Here is a 20,092-nt window from a genome sequence, read left to right on the forward strand (position 1 = left end):
AGCTGCTTCCATTTGGTGGGGTGGTGAGTTTGTGTTTGTTCCAAGCGGTGCGGGTGGTGTGTGTGTGGCTGCTGTGGGTAGTATATTGTCTGAGTGGATGGAGCCAGTGTAAAAAAAAAAAAAAACGGAGATATATAAGGACCATACAGAGCAGATACAATTCATGTAGCTTTGCTTTTGCCTCTTTTCAAGCAAGGACTTGATGTTATCTGGTGTTGGACTGTCAAAGAACTATACGGCAGGTTGTCTGGCACACATGAGTCAGAAACAGCTTGATGTGTTTGAGGAACTGCAACTTCCTGCTGGCACATTGAGTTCACCTGGCTGCTCTATCTGAAGACTGCTGAATAATGTCTCAGGACTTTTGATACTGTGCAGACAAGGAGCTGTGATGTTGAACAGAGAGTCAGTGCAGATAGTGGTTTTTTTTGTTTGTTTGTTTGTTTTTTTAATTGAACGTGTATGACGACATATTTGTGGTATTGCAGGTGAAACGTATGTTCAACATATAGGCTGCGTATGAGCAGGGTTAGTGATGCAATCCGAGTCATATATTCACTTTACTTTCACTGCTTTTGAAGAATCAGTGAGTTGAAAATAACGAAGAATGTTCCTCATATCGCCCCACAGAGGAGATACTCTCGTTCTCATTGCTGACCTTGACAGCCGGATGATTCCTGTAGACATCCCACACCGGCATGAGAGGTGTAGCTGGTGAGGAAGAAGGGAGGTACCGGAGTTTAGCCATCACTCAGTGTCCTTGTGTTCACATTCAGGCACAATAATCACTCCCCCTTCTCTCTTAACATTCGTCAAGGCCACCTTTTAGTGCTATTGTTTATGGTTGGCAGACTTAAGCTGAGCAGCATTATTAGAGTAGCAGCTCTTTTCAGATAAAGAAAGGGCCCATTGTGTTTGAAAACACAGAGATCGTCAGTGGTTCCAACATGCAAGTTTGATTTCCAACAAACAATTGTGCAGAAAAGAAAGTCATCCATCTTGTATTTAAATGGGGCTGCACATTGTCTCTTTTTATTCTCTGACATCTAAAAAGCTTCAGTTGAGTTTTATAGCCAGATCGTGTGACTTATACTGTACGCTTGTTATGACACTTGGCTTTATTCCAGTGTAATGATATATATCTCTTTACTCATGAGTATGTAATATTTAAAGGGTCAAGATTCCATGCCCTCGACATGGAGCGCTCGCATGTATGAAAAATTAATTAGTAATCGCAGGGAAACAGTCATGTTTATTGGCAATTATATAAAATAGGTTAAGTCGTGCTCTACATCCTGCAAAGGTCAAGGGGGATCCCTGGTGGTAGCACCTGTTTGCCTGAGTGTTTAATGAAGGCTTATGAACATGTGACTAGTGGCCCTTGAAACTCTATATAATGATCTTAGCAGACAAAAGTTCTGGTAATACAACAGTATCAAAGAAAATATAATATTACAAAGCAATGAGCAAGTGGGCCGAGTCGCACAGTAGTCACAATGGATAAAACATGACTGAGCAATGATATGGTGCACTAGACAGTGTTTTCACTTACAGCACGCACTGTTTTCCAAGTAAAACATGATATGCCGACATCTGGTGCAAAATATGAGACACCTTTGATAAACAGGGCGTTAATACTCAAACCTGATGTTAAAGCACTTGACTGTATATTTTTGCTCATTACTTTTAATCTCATACACATTGGCGCATTTTTTGTGAATGCGTGCGTGTAAACGCAACAGTGTTCTTTCTGTGGCTGTCTGTCAGCACAGGCATCTCCTTAAAGGGATATTCAAACAATGGCATCACTGTAGGTCCTATCGTGTGCCATGATCACTGGATGTCTGTTTCCATGTGTTTTTTGTTTGTGTATGTGCGAATGTGTTTGTTCGCCGTTCAATAAAAAAGTCCCATTGTGTTACAACAGCACGCCTAGTTCCGTCATGCTTCAGGGGAGAAGGCAAGACAGGGCGAATCAGGGGTGGTATGTCCATAGGCAGGGGGAAGGCTTCACTAGAACTACACATGTCAATAAAAGGAAATGGCAGCAAGGAGTGCACATTGCTGGGATTATCATATGCTGATGCAAGGCTGAAATTAGCAGATGTTGGGTATACAAGACACATTTTGTTTGCAGGGAATGTTTGTGACAATAATGGGCTTTCTCTGCCTATGAAAAAGGTTGGATTTTAAAAAATAATGAATCAAATGTGCTAGTTGCTGCAGAGGACATGTAATTCATTCAGGACAAGAACCGCTTTTCCTCCTAAGGTCATAAGAGAAATGGCTATTGTGTTAAAGGGGCTGCAGTGGAGTATGCTTGCCTGCTGCAGTATGTTGCCGAAGCAGCATGTAGCCGCAGTATTATCTGTGTATGTGTGCCTACTAGGGAGGGAGCACGAGGGGAGGGGTGCAGATGTAGATGGACAGAGAGAGCAAAAGAAGAAGAGAGCGTGGATAAAGTGGTGGTGGGGAGGGAGGGGAGTGGGGGGGGGGGGGGGGGGGTGACAAAATGAGGGAATGCATGACAGAAAGCAGACAAAGACATTACGGTAGAGAGCGAGAAGAGGATACAGATAGGGGAAAGAGAGACAGACAGACAGGGGGAGAGTGAGAAAAGTATGAAGAGGAGGAAGACAAGAGCCTGCTGTGTTGCAGAGGAGACTTTCACACCCATTTTAGAATGCAGTTAGCGCTTCCTAGCTTTGTCCGAGGCACCTTCCTACTGTATCTGATGTCTACAATCAGGTGCTGGAGGGTCTTTTTCTACCTGTGTTGTACTACTGACAGTATCAGCGTGTATGCATGCTAACAAAGCTTGAACCTTCTTTATCAATGTGAAGTCTCAGGGGAAAATGCAATCATTCGAAATATCGGCTTTCACCCTTATTTGGACAGAAGGAAAGTGAAAGCTAATGATCACAGATAATGAAGTCCAACAGCAGCACAGGAGCATCATCTTAACCCCTCTAACACGAGATACAATGTAGCACATGGCTGTGCCTGCCTGCCTGCCTGCTGTCTGTTCTGGTGGAGGCAGACTTTGGGAAACCATCACTCAGCTCCACCACATGGTGAATTCAGGCCACCACAACGCAGCTCGGCAGCTCACTCAGACTCCTGCACTGTATCAGTCAGTCAGTTGATTTAACTCATTATTGTGTTTGTGTAAGTTGGAGAGTAGTGGTGGCTCTTGATTCATTTTTAAATATTATTTATTCATTTATTACCCTGTGTGTGTGTGTGTGAATGCAGAAAACTTGATTGAATTCTCCTTTGCATTTGCAGGGTTTGTGATGTGTTTAAACAATAATACAGAAATTCTGTCATGAATTTTTTTGCTGTACAAAACAAAACAAAACATTGTATGAACGAGTTCAAACACAGGTAGTTTGAGTTGCATGCCATCAATTTCATAAGGAGTGCCAGACAAATCTGACAGTCAGCTTGGAGGTGTGATGAAATAGAAGTTTCCTTTAACATTGCGTAAATAAGAACTGCTCAATTTAATGCAAAATACACCATATAAAGCAGTATGTTGACAGGAAGGATCACTGCCACTTGCTGTAAAAAGCGGAAAAACATATCAACCTTTATTGATACTACACATAACAGCTGGTCAATACTCCAGTCCAGCCGACCCATATCAATATTTGTGCAGCAAGACGAATGCGACAATCTCATAACTCTGAGCCACGTTGTTGTGGAGCGTTGTCTGCAAACTGCCTTAGGCGGGAAAAAATAAACTGGCCTGTTCAGGTCAGAACCTAAACTTTAAGTGAACCCCTCATGCATTTTAAAGCATGCAGGACATTGTGGCTTCATGTCAGCCAGTTTGCGGTTTGCCAATAACAATGAATGATTGGACGTGTGTGGGGAATTTACTCATGTGTCTTTGTTTGACCAGCAGAAGAGAAACGTGCACTGTCAGCTGATTAAGTGCCAGTTACTGTATAATTATTCATCGCAGATGGTTGGATGTTTTTGCTGAGTTGAACGTTTAAGTTGCTTGTTATCACTGTTTCTGCCTTAAGACTCATTTAATAATCTCTCCTTCTCTTTGGCTGCATTTTAGCTGCTTTGGAGGTTTGAAACATGTCCAATCAGTGGAAAATTTTTAACAGTCTTTTCTGAATCCTCAAGGCTGTCCTCCATGTTTTATTGTTGACATTTTGCCAACTTCGTCATTGTGGGGACCAGTATACAGCACGTGTGTATGGGTGTCTCCTGGTGGTCTAATATCTTATGTCCTTTTAGCAGTTTCTGTAACAATTGCTGCCTTTTCTAGAGTGGTGTTTTCAGTCTCATGCCCAACCCCCAAATGTAGGACCAGGGACCATTTGTTGTCCATGTGGTCTGACCTCTACCCTGTAATCAGTCTGGCATGGTAAGACCTGCTGGCCTTCTGCAAAATGGTGTAGTATATCATCGACTGTTTTCTATAAGGCCAGTGTGAAGGAGCAACACTAGTCAAAGTTTGCTTGGCTCCACGTGGCTTCAGATTAAGGCCTCCCATTATCCTACAGGCTGCTGTGTTGTGATAAGCGCTTGTGAGGCAGCCATGTGTCTACAGGCTGCAGGTCACATCCTTGGGGGGTGCTGTGCACAGCTCCACTGAGAGAGTGTGTGAGCGTCCAGGAATGTGTTGATGGAAATCACAGCTGAACATATGATTGCTCCAACCTCAGCAGTCATGCTGGGGCCCACCAGCAACAATTTCGTGCATGCACGCCCACATGCAGGCCCACACACACCACACACACACACACACACACACACAACCACACATGCACGTACCTTTACATGTTTTCACTGCCCCTCCTGAAGCCAAACACAGTCACCCCTGTCAACAAAGTAATGCTGAACTAACAAAAAAAATACCTTATAGCTTTAGCATCTCAGTGATACCATGGTATCCTCAGTTTGTTGAGATACAGAATTTATAAGGTGTCCCATAGGCACAGTAGTTTGTTCCATCACATCCCACACGTGAAGAATCTGACTTCAGGCCATTGCCAACTTCCATGTATCATGGACAATGTTAACCTCCTTAGCATTGCAAATTATTCAGCTTAAGAATCCATAAAGAATATATTAATTGATAACTTTAAACACATTTGTTGATACTCTAAAAGAATAAAAGTGTGCATCTCATTTGTAGTTATGTGGTACTCACTCTATCAAGGGACCTAAAGTATGCTGGAAGACCAGACCAACAGCAAAAGAAGATCTGAACTTGATAAAAAAAAATCACAACTTTTTTGCATTTTTAGTAAGCAGTAAAATCACCCATCAATCGAAATTTAAACAGACGTTTCCCATTCCAAGAAACCCGCACCCAAGTTTTACTGTAAGTAAAATAAAACAATATTGTTGTGATAATTTCAACCATCAAAATATTGATTAATCAGTCGGTTTTTACTGTTATTCTTAGTTGTCAACATTTCCGTGAAAAACTAGACTGTTTGCGGCCTATTGTCACATTTTAGCGTAGACATTTGAAGTCTTTCTCTATCCGATGTCTTATACTCAGGTTCATCCCACAGACAAGTAGTGAAAGAGAAAATCAGAAAATGTTATGTTACGCTTTGACTCATGTTGTATACAGTATGATTCAGTAACACTGTAGACTCACAGAAAGCAATTACAGTACTTTATGAGTTTTTCAGGTTAAATATTACAGAGAACATAATCTAATAGTAATAAACATAAATCGTACCAAAACGCCCACATCTTTTTTTCTGTTTCCTTCCAGTAAATCTTATTATCTGTTCTACGTAAATGAAACATAACAGTAAGCACTACTTTGAAATGTATAAACAACAACTTCCTTCACTCCTTCTATGTCTCTCTTTGGTCTGCTTACTAAAAATGTACTCACTCTTACTACGCAAGCGACAAGATAAACTCACCTCTATTGACGTTAAAGGATGTTATTTGTGGCCGTGGCTGAATGTGGAGTATCTATAAGCCTGTCAATTCTATTGATTGGTGTGGGTAAGCAGCAGCGGCAGCCATGTCTGAGAGGAACAGGCCTTCACATCTGCCAAGTGTTGTGTATTTACAAGCCACTGGAGAACAGCTTGTCAGGCTCTGTGGATCAAGCCGCCGTGCTATTAGTCATGCCCACTTTTTCAAAATTATCTTCAGTCCTGGGGTCTTGACAGGCATTCCACCGAGGTGGCCGTCTGATTGCACCAGAATCTCAGGTCTTGTCACTTGGCGTGTTTGACCATAAAATCAGGATCTAGTTCAGGCTCTGTGGAGCAAATAGGATGTTGTAATCTAAAAGACACACACAGCACGAAACAAATTGTTGTTAGCAAGCAGATTGTGGTTTTGAAATGCTGCTGAATGTGTGCCATTTCAAATTAACAATGATTTAAGGAATTGATCCTGTTCTTGGCCTTTGAAAACAAAACAACGAAGTGTTTTAACAAGTTGCAGTCACCCTTGTTAGCGCAAAGTCCTCACTTCTGCATGGTATTCATAACAGACCTCCAGTCTAATTTATAATATCCCAGAGATATAAAAAAAATCTGGATCTTTGTTGCTCTAGCTTACAAGTGTTTAAACAGCTTGCGTATGTGTACGCCAGCTTGCCACAGCACAAACAAGTAAATGAAGAAGGTGGAAATAACTTCTCGCTCGCAGTCAAACAAACAAGAGGTCAAACACAAAAAAGGTCAAAGATTTAAATGAGCAATATCCGAGCAACGGCGCCACACTTACCAGAGAACACTTTAAAATTTAATGAATTCGTTATTTTCACAGTGCGTGCTAAAATTACATCAACTGACATGAGATTGTTTGTAATTCCCTCTGACATCACGTCTTACCACATGACAGCTGGAGCGTGTCAGAGTTCAGACCCTGTTTTGAAGTTCACTCGCAATAATGTTTAGTGCTTGAGGCGGCCGCAAAAAGCGTCACTTCACCCACGCTGAATTTGTTTTTGTTTACTGTTGGGGCCTTTCTGTATTAGTGGGCAGCATCCGGTACAGTGGGAAGATCCCGAGTAAATGGGAGAGAGTTTATGTCATGAGCGGATGAACACCCACGACAGCGTAAGCACACATCATGCACTCATGCAGCATCGCTGAGCCATCGGGACACGGCTTGTGATGCTGCAAATGGGTTCAGTGTACGCACACAGCACAGGACTGAGGAAGACTTGAACTCTACACTTTGAATATCATCCAAAGGAATAATAAATCAAAAGGAAATACTAATTCAGGATGAATATCAAGCAACTTAGGATACTTCAACAGAAATTTCTATGAGGCTTAGCAGGTCATTGGGTGCTTGTAATGTCTGTAAGAAAAGAAACATCTCCATATTTCAGCTGCTCTTTGGCATCTAGGTGTTCTTTTTTTCATAAGCTTTTAAGCCTGGGCACTTGTGTTTTGATTATGCCTGTAATTATTATATTTGGTTGCACTTTATATGTGCACCGGAGCAAAACCTCTGCAGCTACTATGAGGCACGTTCCTAAACAGTGATTCAAATCAGAATTAGAGTACATCATTTTTTAGATATGTGGTTTCTTGCAAAGCATCATAACATTTTATTGAGCAACTCCAACAACCTCAAGTTACTGAAGACCAGTGATGTTAGGTGGTTGACACATAAAACATAAATCATCTCCCTAATATGTCAGTAATTCATTGCTCTTTGACAAGAGCTATGCGCAATATGAGTTACTGGCCTTGCTATGTACGTGCAAATGTGTTACAGAGGAGACAGCTGCTGAATCGTATCATTATAATACTCTGAATCAGAGAGAAATTAGTAAAAGATATGAAATGACTTAGAGAAGTTTCTCAAAGTATCATTATGTCTTGCTTGCTCTTTTAATACACTTTAATCCCATCAATCCAACGTGATAAGTGGGCAACCTCAATGAAATCGTTGCAAAAACAACTAAGTTATTGCAAATCAAAACACATCTCACTTCTTAGGATACCCAGTAATCTCGCTGTGTTATGTGGGACAGTTAAGCCCTCAGTGTGAATGAGTGAGGATATTGCTATGTGTGTGGAAGGAAGCAGCTGTTACACTTGAAAAGCTGAGTGATGTGAGCAGGAGGTGACACGAGGTTTTGCTGTGTGTGTGCAGGGCTTTGTTAACTCTTACAGGGCCCGGGACAAAACTTATCTGTGACTTAATTTAATAGCATAATAAAAGATTCCCTTTCAGCCTCCACCCCCCCAGCTGTCCTGGTGGTCTTTGCCTGATGGTGACCCTAACTGCGGGTGACGGTGCAGGATTCCGTTTTAACTTTCCAAATAACTAGCAAGCACTGAGGTTTTTTGCTAATGCTTTGAAAGAGGGAAAAATCATTGCCTGAAACTCTTTCATTGCGTCATAAAGGCTTGTTTGTACTGTGTCAGTGATAATTTGCAGTTGCTTCGAAATCCAGTGAATAGAGCCAGCACACTGAAAATGGTTTCGTGAGTAAACTATTGTTCACTCACATCAAACAAAATCCCTGCTCCTCCCATTACTTTGCATCTTTCAGAATAGGATGTGAGCAATCCCGGGTGTGTTCGCACGTTTTAAGGTTATCTTTGAGCACAAGAGGAACATATACTTACCATTCCATTGCTTAAAGTTCAGGGGCGCAGTACTGTAGTTTGGTTGCCACAGCTGTCTTTCATCCTAAACCTCCCATTACTCCATCACACTGCTTCCTTTTGTTGGTGATTTTGCAACTGTATACATCACGTCCTGTCGGGGTGAGTAAGTTCTGTATGAGTAGCCGGTATGAAGTTACCATCAGCAGCGTGGACGCCATTTCCTTTCGAGTGTGTAGGTGTGAACTGTGGACAGAATAGACCTTGCTTTAATCACCAGTACACTCACAGTGAACTCATCCTTTAGTATACAAGAGCGCTGGCAGCCTCAAACAAAACAGCAGTGCTCTGTCGCCTGTTTCCAGGACGTACATCGAGTGTAGGTGGTGTGTGTGTATATGAGTGAAGGAGGGCTGCAGCACACACGTATAAGCAGACTTTCAGGGAATAGCAGAGGGAAAACCTTTAGTCCTAGCAGCTGGCCACTAGCTGTGAGCACAAGACCCAAATAAGGAGCTGTGGTATATGTCTTCTGTATCTGGTACAAGGTTGCAAAGTCTGCCCTTCCTCAGAAATGAGGGCCAGCTGTTGAGGATGAAGGACGATGAAGACATGTGGAAACTTCACATTTTGTCCTTGAAAGTGATGAGATTATCTAGTTTATAAAGTTTTATAATCACTTTTGACATCTTTGGCAATATGGCCACTTGTGACATTTAAGTGTCTGTTTTTGTTAATGGATCTGCAAAACAAATTATTCAACAACTAACTTGTTGAAGTGAGAACGCTTATTCCCACATAAGGCCTGGTAACCTGTCTCTCCTTCCAAAAACAGTCTAGTCTTGATGCTGCTGGTGTGCAATCCTGGAACAAATAGTGCCCCTTGGTGGTGTGTGCTTGAGTTTAAGCCAGAAAACAAATAATTTAAATAATCAGTCAAAATATTTCAAACTTTCAAGCTATTATTCTAGGAGTTTGTGTGATTACAATTAAATCAGAGTAGCTGTCTGTGATAAGTAGTGATAAGAAATGATGACGCTTAACTTAAATCATTCAATACAAGCAAGTCGCCAGATTATAAATGTGTTTACTTTGATAAGTGCATATATACACTGTCAATCTCTGTATGGTGGCAAAACAGCACCAGCAAACACAGACAAAATGAGGACTAATTTTTGAGGGCACGCAAGTTTTGGTTTATCTGTAATAATACATATGAACACACAAATATAATTTAGTTATAACTTTGACTCGGTACAGGTTGCATCACTAATTTGTTATATCAGTTGGTGAGAAAGAGTGACAAAACCGAAATGAGTTCATATAAAAATGTCATAATGTGGTCACTGAACTGCTCAGGTTAAACAGAGATGGCACCAGGCTGATTGGATGACCATACGTGTCCCAACCAGAGACATGTGGTGGGATTCCCCTTTTACCAGAGTGATCGGGTTTGTTTGTGATTTCTTTATTTTTTTTCTGAGCCTGTTCATCCATGTAGGAGTAAATTGACAGCGTCATTGAAAGCTTTCTGCAGAAGTGTGCTCTTTCTCCTCCTCACCTTTTTGCTACTCATCTGTGATTATAGTGGCCATACCTACTGCATAGTACCAGTTGGAAAATGGTGCGAGCTCAAGGATGCAGAAACGATAAGTTTCTCAGGTCAGGGTGAGAACATGACAGCAACAGGCATCCTCAGACTCCAAAAACAAGGAAGCAACAGCAGTGGGGAAACCACCCTGAGCCTGAGCTACTTCTGAAAAGAGAGATCAGGAAACAGCCCTGTCTGGGAGCGTGCCGTGGAAAACGCCATGTGTCGCACTGTTTCCAACCGCACACATTCTGGTGTCCACCAGCGGCCATTCCAGTGCCCGTTTCTGCACCCGCACCATACCCTGCCCTGCTTAAGTGCACTTTGCTTCTTTGCAGTGCATGAGCAGCTGTTGTGCAATAACACACTGGGCTGCTCTTTGATTTCACTTCAGTGCTGAGACGATTGAGGCAGGCAAGACCAGGCATATCAGCTATGTGACTGAAAAATGGAAATAGGAGTCAAGAATATAAAAGAAGACACACTGGTTGTGGTAGTGGCAGTCTTGTAGAAGAGTGGGTGGTAGATTAATGTTCCTGGCAGGCTCCATTTTGTTCACTTCTAAACATTCCTGTTTCATACTGAAGGTGTTTGAATTGTGGATAATTTCCTATTGAAAAAAAGCTTTAAGTGCACTCTCATTCATAATGGCTTCTTTCGTGCGACCTACCTACAGTAAATAGTAATTTAATTCCTCTTTGGGTTTGACATGAAATCTCTCTTGCTCATTTTGAACTACGTGCAAAATGCTTGAATACATAGATGCTGGATGTTGCCATTGACTGGGTGTGCCTATACTGTATGTGTGGAAGTAGGTGCGTGCTTGTTTTTTGTTGGCTTTGGCAAGCTGAAATATGTTCCAACTTAAGATCCTGTCGACAAATCTTCTTTTCTCAACCCTCCTCCTAAATTACTGCTCTATCCATCCTTTTTTCTGGCCTTTATTTCTGTTTTTTTTTTTTCTTTCATTGTTGCTACATTTGTCAGCACTTGATCTCCTTTCAAATTGTGTTGTGATTTTAAATCTGTAAATGAGAACATGCGTGCCATTTATTATTTAATCAACGAAATTCAAACACCAGCGTGTTTCATAAGCAAGCTGATCCTCCTTGTAGCTTATGTCTGCAAGCAAGGTCCCGACATGTATCTTGCTTTGTTATTGGTGTAATATGTCTTTGGATCTGGTTTCTACTAAACTACTCAATACTACAATATAAGTAGATGAAACCCGCATATAAAGCATTTTCTTTCCTCTTCTGTCATGCATGCATCATCTTTACTCTCACTGAACATCCTCATTCACCACATCAGACCCGGCTGTCAACAACATCATATTGCACCGAAACCACACTTCCCAATCTGGCAGTTTGTACTTTATCCTTATCTGTTAATCTTATTTATTCATTCCATTTAGAACAAACAGGTTTTGCAGAATGGCAGAAGGGGAAAAAAGTAGTCAAGCATAATGCACAGTCCACACAAGTGTAGCAAGAATGCATGCAATATGAATTGGCCTCTAGTATAGAGATAAAAGATCTCGGTCCCAGCTGTAACAGGAGACATGTCAGACATTCCCTGCCAAGAGTCGGGAGGTGAGGGGAGGGGAGAGGGGGGCATTCACTGCTTTTTTTTCTGGTACATAAAACTGACTTTTGGAAAAGCATGTCTAGGTGGCAGAGCTATTACAGATACTACCCTCTTTATGTGTCTGCTAAAGGGTCTATACTGAAGACGTTTATCATTTTCCCAGATTTTTATGGTCTCGGGTTAAATTTGTCTCCTTGTTTGAATTGTGATGATTTACATGATCTGATAAAAGAAAGAGTTAAAGCCCTCGTGTGGTACTGCAGTATGGTGCCACCTGTTGATACAGTACAACCAAACTAACTCCTCTATTTAGGTGATATATTTATTAAGTGGATTTTTTTGTCACATATAACAGTTGCGCATGTATCTGATGTTAGAAAAAGTTCCTGTACATTTTAAACATAATTAAACATTTACATGGCCGATAAATTGTTCAATGAGAATGAAAATTTTTTGGCTCTTGGTGTCCCTTTAGCTTCCTTGCTTCACTGCAGAAATGTATTATTTTCAGAGATGGACACCGTCTGCACACTGTTCTCGCTCACTGACATACTCCCAAATAGGGTATATAATTTATACTTTTTATCCTGATAACATTGCTTTTAAGAGTGAAAACATAAAGGCATAACAAACTCCAGATGTAACCGATCCACCACCAGTTGAATAACTGCCTTGGCTTCCTCCCCACACAGAGTCAGGTTCTGTCTTGTGTTTTGAGATGGCTCTCTGTTCAATTGCAGTGCAGAAGTGAAAAGGATTAAGCCAGGCTGCAGTAAATTATAAACATTTGTCATAAATTAAGAGGACATGTGTATAACTCTGCACCATAGACAGGCCAATGAAAATGTATTTCATTACACAATTCAGTATTTGGGGCTGGGTTGTGAGGTGCAGCGCAGGGCTAAGATCCAGTGCGAGCCCTTTTCTGTTTGCTGCATATGCGCAGGGTGCCTCAAGAGGAAAAAACTGTGCAATAGGGACCTCTCTTTTCATTTTTACGATTTTCCTAGAATCCTTTGGAGAGTGTGGAAAGACAGGCATGTTTATGAAGGTTTCCAGATGGTCCTGCTTGCACCCCCAGCTTTTCTTTTCAGTTCTTGGGCCATGAAGGATTAATCAAAGTCAGTAGTAAGGGCTGATGGCTAAACACTGTGGCTCTCACTAACCCAGAGGAAACCTCTCTTCAACTCCAACTCAGATTCAGCCCTTGGGCTACAGGACTGAGGAAAGTTGAAACCTGAGGTTAAAACCCAAGCAAACTTAACTAAACCATGGCAGAATAAGCGCAGATAAATGAACTCTGCCCCTAACTCCGTTTAGCAGAGCAGCTGATCTCCTCCTTGGGTTAAAGGAATTTGTCTGCACCATCCAGCCAGGAAAGCAGAGTCAACCTTGACGAATACACCTGAACTCTGGTCCCCAGTGCGAGGTGGGGGATTGTGCAGCGTGACTGTAGAGAGACAGCACCATATGGCATGGCAAAGAAATGCACCAGAACAAATTGGTGGAAGTTTAGTCATTTAGACTTACATATTACATGTAACGAGTAATAAATGAAGCTTGGTGTCATTCTGGTCGTGACTGAGTGACTGAATGCATTTTCACTGTAATGCAAGACGAAAAGAAAACATCCAGAGGCCTTTGATCAGGCTAACGTCTCTCTTTTATCAACCATTTTTAGCCTCACCATTAATGTCTTGTCTCTTGTGCTTAAGTGTAGATAAAAGTGCTGTCTCTGGATAGAGGATGACAACCAATAAAAAAAACAACTCAAAATGGGAATAAGTAAGAACAAAAGTCTTAATTTTAAAATAAGACAAAGCTATTTTAGTTAATGGTGCAGCCCTTAATTATCACTTCAAACACCATATAAAAAAAGCAATCCTTCATTTGACAGGACTAACTGGAGCAGGTGGAACAGAGGAGCTCTGAAGTGACAGAATATATGTCTGGATTTGTTAGTAAAATACATGTTTGAATTACACTTTCGGGAGGTTTGCTGTACACACTGACACAAACATATATTACTGATACATGACAGTGCGATGTACTTTCTCAGTTTTCTTTATTAGACACGTGCAAAAACGTTGCCACCCCGAACAGCTGCTCTCTCATGGCAATGATGAATATGTACAGCATTTACTACACATGTTATCATGCCAACTGTCAACAGAAATTGCTGTGGTCTGTTCACAGCAGACTCACTAGATGTTTGCAAATGAGTCCACCCTAAGATCAGCCATTTGGAGTCAACAGTATTCACACATAATAATATTGCTTAGATAATATGAAAGCAGAGTAACTCATAAAATGTATATTCACATCGGTTAGCCTTCCTTATTGTATGTGCACTGTGTGGAGATTTCAGTGTTGACTGATATAAAACTAATGCAGTTTAAAATTTATGCAATGAAACATTTAAAACAAATGCAGAGACATTTAAAAACTGGAAAAAAACATAATCCACTGAGCAATATAAAGCCTTTTGATTGACAAAGACCACATACAGTCAAACACAGACAAAGAAAAAACATGTACTGTATGACTTATTCGAAGATCGAAGTTAATGTTATATATGTAACCCACACAGAAGCACCAGTGGCTGTCAGAAACAACATAAAATTAAACATAAAACACAAAAATTGCCCCAGTGGGTAGCTCAACCGACACAGGATGTTATAAACAAAGCTCTAGCTATTGAAATCTTTTATTTAAACCCTCATAATGTCTAAGATTATGTTAAACTAGCAACATATTGGTGCACCAATTTATTTCTGTGTCATGAAATAATAGTAAAATAACATCCACTTCTGTCAAAGGACAAAATATAAAATAAAGTGATTGAGTTGTCCAAAATGTAGATTTTCAGTCGGAGACCGTCTACACTAATTTAAAGGAGAAACGTATTCTCACAGTGTTCAAAAGTTATCTTGTAAGCTTTAGTACACCCACATAACAACAGTAATTTCAATATAACTCTTTAACCACATCACACAGCCCTGAATGTGACGATCTTCTTCTTGTATGTGTATCTCTAACCATGTCAATAATTTTTTAGGTCTTGTCACTAGTTTTAATCTCAAGTAAACATGTAGTGCAGCCTGAGTAAACACTGAATTGGCTGAACCAGATCACCTCAGAGAGAAAACACTGTTCTTGTTTCATCACTGGGACAGGGTCTGTGTGTACTTCTCCTTGTATGGCTCGTCCTATAAGTGGGAAAACTACTACCAGAGATGTTTGTGGGTTTTCTGTCCTTCTAGTAATTTTGTGGTTTGTCATGTTTAAGTGCAGTAAACCTCAAATGAAGGGGCCAGAAGGAGTTCTGCGGGTCACTAAATATCTTGTTTGTTCCTCGTTAGTCGAGGTTGTGAACATTGCAAGACTCAAGCCTTTTTATGTCAAAATATCAACAGACAGGGTGAAGTATGGAGAAAAAAATACGTATTTGTGTTCAATTACCCAACACAAACGTGGGGATTCACCTCTTCCTAAAATGCATAAATCTGGCTTTGCAGTCGGTAGATGGAGTTCCAATTTATTACACAATAATATTGATTCTGAATAATGATTTTGCAGTAGAATGTAGTTCATTGGTATGGCAAAACATTACTTCAGTGTTACAACATACTGTATATTCCCAACTCGAGGTGGTTCAGCATCAAATTAGCAGGCTCTTGGATAGTACAAAATCCAATAAACACTGGACTACTCTCTTAACTTTTATTACTTACTTTATTACTTATGACTTTTAAACTCTTCAGCCATACCAGATGGATTTGAAATCCTCGTAAATGCCACATTCCAACCTTGGCTCTTAGAAATTAAGAATATATTGTACTAATTAATTAGCTTGCCCAAGTACATTTCGCAGGGATAGTAATTGCTGCCAGCTTAACCTACAGCTGTGAGTGCATAAACATAACCCGTAAAAATGCTAAAACATGTTTAGCTGCTTATTTACATGCTTATTTTTATATTGATTTGCAAGAGCTCATATTTTGGGGAAACAATTGAAATATGTTGTTACTGAACATTTTGCTTAGATGTTCAGTATCAATGTTTTGTGACTTGACAAATACATTAATCAACAAAGTTTCCTCATTCTAATAAAAAAACCGTAATCCAAATGACATTACTTTCCTCCGAAAACATATTTGCTGTTGCATATTAGGAGTATATTGCGCAATCATAACTAAAAACACATAATTATATACTGGTGGAAATGCCAGCAAAATTTTATGCTGACAAGATCAGTTACTTTCTTGTAAATTCATCTTAACTTACAGTGATAGTTCCAGTATTTATTATGAGGACTTGCGTGGCATTCAGACACCACCGCTGGCTGCAGATGAAGATGGGAAATGACTCTCGTAGCAGAGAGTCCATGGCATCTGCCTGAATATTTTACTGCTGCTCAGCAGGTTTTTACATACTTTTGTCAAGTTTTACAAGTTTATTATAAAACCTGAAGTTGGTGCACATGTGTGATTTACAAGTGTTCGGTGCATCATTTTAGTTGCAGTTCCCTCCCTCCTGCCTCCAGCTGTTTGAATCAGTGCAGCCGTATTTTCAACTTTAAACTTGACATAATGATTTGGATTTGATGGATTTGCAGTTGTTGATAGTGTTGCCTTCAGGATTTTAGGTGTCCTAAACAGGCTTTTGTGTCCAATAAGAACCAGAACTTTTCTTGCACAGGCTGTTCACATCACTCTCTACCCATAAATATGATGAATATGATCACTACTTAATATAAACATTGTACTGAGTTGTGTTTACTCTACAGATTACAGTTTTTATTGTGTACAGGCTGTGTAGGCTCCACAGTCATGTACAGGAAGTTGTATTATATGGTTTTGTTGACAGTGTATGTTTTATAATTTAGATAAGGATAATTTAAATAGGATAAGTTTGTACAAAATATGAGTTGAAACCAGAATTTTCCACCAGAATGTGTCTGCTATGAGAGAGTAATTGTAGGAAAGAAGAGAGGACAGCAGAAAGAAGGAGGAGAGGATAAGAAAATTGGGACACTTGCCGTGCAATGTCATAGATTGGATGTCAGTTGATGACTGGAGGCCAATAAATGTTCTCAGATGGATTGTTTTCGTTAGTAGTGGGATATATGCCATTTTTTTTAAAGCCACTGAAAGTTAGTTGCAGCAGTTAGTTGAATCTTTATAAAATGATCTTGTGTTTTTAAAGGTGTGGGGTTCCTCCATGTCCCTGTGACACCTTAGATCTGCATTGACTTGTGATCCTTTTCTCAAAGATATCCAAAAATGTTACCTTTTATATGACATAGGGTTTGTGTAGATTCATTTTTATTATTTTGGAGCTGATTTACTGCTGACATTTAACTGTTATAAAGAGTACATTACAGGATTTTGCTGCAAGACTCTGCAGGGACTGAATCTGGGAGCTCTTGGCCGATCTGACTGAATATCTTGTCTTAAAAAGAAAGATACTCAGAGTGCACAGAAGAAGTCTCGCTTTTTTCTTTTTCACTTATTTGAGAGTAAAACAATGTCCACAGGAATGTGCTCCTTCTCATAGTCATTTGAATACAGACAGGTGGTGTTTGTTGTTTAGGCAAATGAACCTTGGCTGCTGAGGGGGGATGTGTGGGCTCTCCACCTGTGAGTGTTCAGCTGGGTGGCAACACAAAACAAGTTGGGTCTAAAACTAAGTCTTTAGCTCTAAGCGTCTTCCCAGTACAGTAGTGTAATATCCTGTATTGGTGTACAGACCAACATGTCATCACCCAAATAAGGATGGAAGTTATTCTTTACAGTGATGGAGAGAAATATGATTAATCTGCCCTCATTCCAGTTACCCCGAGGGGGGCACTGAGTGATGTGAATCATTACAAATATCGCCCATAACTCTACAACAATTGGTTTTATCATCATATTTTATGAGATCAATTGAGAAAATATGACCATTAATGCATTTTAAAGCATCGTATTACTGATGCCAAAAATGCTGAGCTCTTCCTCTGGCCATTGAATTTTCAGAAAACAAATTCATGCATGCTCATGGATAAGATATGGCCATACATCACTCACTGAAGGTATTGTACCTCAGTGTTGTTCCAGATCATAATAAAACACAGATTCCATGCAAATCCGACCGAGGGAGTGCAGTCGGTGGCCCGTTGAATAAATCACAGAAATTTTAATATTGAGATCAATTCCCACGGAGCCGTAGTGTGAGAAGGAATCCATGACCTTAAAAGGTCATAGCCAATGCCATTTGGAGTTCAAAGAAGCATAAGCACTTGGTCATATACTGTAGCATTACTTTGTTTGATGACAACAGAGTGCAGGGTCTCATTATGAAGATCTGGGATAAGTGAGGTACCAGATAATATAAATTATCTTTTTGACCGACACTGGTGAGAATGGGGGAAAAAAAAGTGAGTACAGTCACAGTGAAACAGATTTGGTATGAGCAGTAGCCAAATAAACTTTGACAGCAGAACATGACCACGGTTCAACGATCAGCCTTGATCCTTTCTCTGTGAAGTTTACATGTTCTCCGTCTCCCTGTGTGGGTTTTCTCCGGGTCGTCTGTTTTTCACCCACAGTCCACCCACATGTAAGCCAGGTGGACTGGAGATTACGTGCGAGTACGACTGTCTATGTGTTCGCCCCTTCTGAGGACTGATGATATGTCCAGAACATTTTCCTCCCTTCCACCAGTGCATTCTGGGATATGCTGCTGCCCTAGATAGAGACGGAGAATAAGTAGTCATGTAACTTGTTTTGCCGCCTTTTGTTTTGCATTTTTTACAGTTGAAGACTGCACAAGGGTTCTATTTTGAGCGTAGGAGTTTTTTTTTTTCCAATGTTATGAGGTTGCCTCTTCCTGACAGCTTTGTCTGATCTTTTTATGAGGTGTTTTACACACCAGCGCTCCAGCGAGAGGTCAGGTGTGGCAGTGAGGTAGTTCTGATTAACTGGTAAACCTGGACGTTTTTTGCATGGAAACTTTTGGGGCAACAGTGTTTGGGAGCTTCAACAAAGCAATCACATGACAGTCGATTATTTAAGCACGAATATAATCCATTTTTACTTACTTACTTATATCAGCAATCTCATCAAATTAAAACAGCCGTATGATTTAGGTTGTTGTTTTGTTTGTAATGGTAGGGTGACACTGGAAGGAAGATTTTGGACAAATGTTGATATGCAGTGATCTAGCTTGGCTGTATGTTTGAAGTTGGAGCATAATACAGTAGTTTTTGGCATTAGATTATATTTAATAAAAAATAAAACAAGATTTACAGTTTTAGTTTGATGTTGTGTTTGGAATTTGCAAAGTGCTGACTTACAGTGTCCACGCTCTTCACAGACTCATATTGGCGAGTGAAGCACAGACTCCTGTCATGTGTCTGCTTTGTTATGCTAACTAGAATGGGAATTAACCGCTGTTGTTTCAGCTAAACCACAAGTGTGCTTCTGAACGAGGCACTTCTCCAGCCAGGGAAGAGAGCTAAGCTGACTTCTTTAACTGTATAACAAATGGGAATTGTGAAATCTTGTCCTGGTGGCAAAGAGCCTATATGTCAGAGGCACTGGCACAGCTGAATACAATCCTTGTGCAATTTCTTGCCACAACATTCTGCATGACATGAATATCAGGCTCAGTTGAAGCCGATGCATTTCGTAGTCATAAAGGTCTTCAAATCGGAAACTTCTGTATCCTTACCAGCAAACTGTCAAATTCTGCGAAGGCGCTAATAGCGTCTGACAGCAGGTACACAGTTCCAATCACGTGTCAACATCTGACATGCGAAGCCCACTCCTCCCTTCTCAAGCCCAATCATGCCATTGTGAACCTCTCTCAGCACTCGGCTCACTTCAAACGTCCCTGCTTTTGTCCTGATAAGCAGACTTCATCCCAAACATATTATATCTATTCAGTCAGGGGGATTAAGTGCAGATACATGACATTTTGGGCCATTCCAAGGACCTGAGTCAACGCATAAACAACTCCTACGCTATGTCAGGGAAATATTTATCTTTGCTCATAGAACTTCTTGAGATAGTGTCAACACTGCTTAGAGACACAATTACATTTGAGGATGGAAAACTAAGAGTCCTCGTGGAAATACAAGTGTATAATATGAGTAAAGATGAGAATACTTGTATAGACTGTTATAGTGATGAAAATACAAGCGTAACGTAAGCCGATCCATGACAACCAAATGAAAATCCTGTGCGTGACTATGTATTCATTTTAAGATCATCATTTATTAACCTTACTTGGGCTCATAAGAGAGTAAAACTGCCACAAAAAAGGATTCATTAAGATAATTTTTCTTTTTTTT

General features: G+C 40.4%; 1 protein-coding gene across 4 annotated transcripts in view; it reads left to right on the forward strand.

Moving 5' to 3' along the window:
- nrg2a (neuregulin 2a) overlaps positions 1–20,092 on the forward strand; it is a 53,695-nt gene that overhangs the window by 15,207 nt on the left and 18,396 nt on the right. The gene's annotated exons all lie outside the window — the stretch shown is intronic.

The sequence above is a fragment of the Thunnus thynnus genome, chromosome 13 (genome assembly GCF_963924715.1).
Source record: "Thunnus thynnus chromosome 13, fThuThy2.1, whole genome shotgun sequence".
In the NCBI taxonomy this organism is placed as follows: Eukaryota; Metazoa; Chordata; class Actinopteri; order Scombriformes; family Scombridae; genus Thunnus; species Thunnus thynnus.